Raw genomic sequence first — 1,392 nt, 5'->3', positions numbered from 1 at the left:
TGGCTTTCCCGCAGGAAGTTTTGCAAGCCTGGGGTCTGAGCCGGGGAGGGCGGGAGGCTGCAGAGGGGCTGCAGAGCTCAGGGGGAGCAGCATCCTCCCCCCACGTCCCCCCAAATGTGCTAAGCAAGCTTGCTGTCAGGCGGCGGTTCCCCCTCCTGATACGATAGAGCTGCGCTGCAGCCTCCAGAGGAAATAAAAAGACACGCCTTGTGTGAACGGTGGCTTTCCTGATGTAAAGGGCTGAACCCGCTGCCTTATCCACCCAGCACATTTGTAAATACTTATTTATTTATTGGAAATATACCCTACGCAATGCACAATCACATGGTGATTTTGTGTGTAGACCAATAAAGCTTTTACAGTCTGGTTTATAGAAAGCTGCTAATGAACGATTCCTTCTCCCCTTCCCTGAAATGCCTGGGTTTCCTCACCCAGCACCGGCCCCTCTTGCAGCCAGAGCTCCAGAAGTCACAAACCCCGCTGGAGAAACGAAAATACAAATAAATAAATAAATAAAAAGGAGCCATGGGCTCGTAGCGGGGAGCATCAGGCTGAAAACATTGCCCTGCCGGTTGTTTCACCAGCGTGATTAAAATAGAAGGAGTGAGCCATAAATACTGGAGAGCAAGAATAACATTCAGAGGACAAAGTTAAAACCAAATAAGCTGGAAATGGCTAATTTAACGCTGCCCCAGCGCAGCCGAGCCGGTGCAGCCCCAGCACTGCCCTTCTGCTGGCGTTCCCAGGGCTGTGGGGCTCAAGTACCGCCGGAGGTGATGGTTGCCCGGGGCAAAGAGAGCGGGATGCGGTTCTCCTGGGTTTTTCTTGCGGAAAATACGATTTTGGTCCTGTGTGCGCTGAAATCCCTTCGCCTGGCACTCTGCAGGGGTGGGGGAGGTTTACTGGTGGGACCTGAGGTTTGGTGGTTTTTTTCCTTTCCCCATTAGCTGAAGGGAGGCTGGGCCCTCCCTGGCACCTGCCGAGGCTCGGTGTGCATAGTCTCAAGCTGTGATCTCCGTTGTTGAGAAAATCCCTGCTTTTTGGGTAAAAGGAACCCAAAGGGGTCAGGTCGATCCCGTGCTCTCTGTGCCCTGCGGAGCTGCCGCAGGAGCCCAGTCCAGTCCCATCCCCTTGCTCTCCTGCAGACGGAGCGGGGCTGATGGGCTTTAGGACTTTTCCTCCATCCCTCAGAGCACGTTTGGGGAAGGAACGGGCAGTTTCTGGTTTATTATTCCGGAGGGGCACCCGCCCCGTGGCTACAGTCACCGTTCGCTAATGCGTTTTGAAATCCTCCTCGTCACCGACCCCAGCGGAGGCTCCTCGGTGCTGAAGGTAACGGTGATAGTTGCTCAGTCAACATTAATTAGCTGTGTCATTGGCCAGTCCTATGGC

Source organism: Egretta garzetta, unplaced genomic scaffold (assembly GCF_000687185.1).
Source record: "Egretta garzetta isolate BGI_Z169 unplaced genomic scaffold, ASM68718v1 scaffold819, whole genome shotgun sequence".
NCBI classification, from domain to species: domain Eukaryota; kingdom Metazoa; phylum Chordata; class Aves; order Pelecaniformes; family Ardeidae; genus Egretta; species Egretta garzetta.
This window is presented reverse-complemented; position numbering follows the sequence as displayed.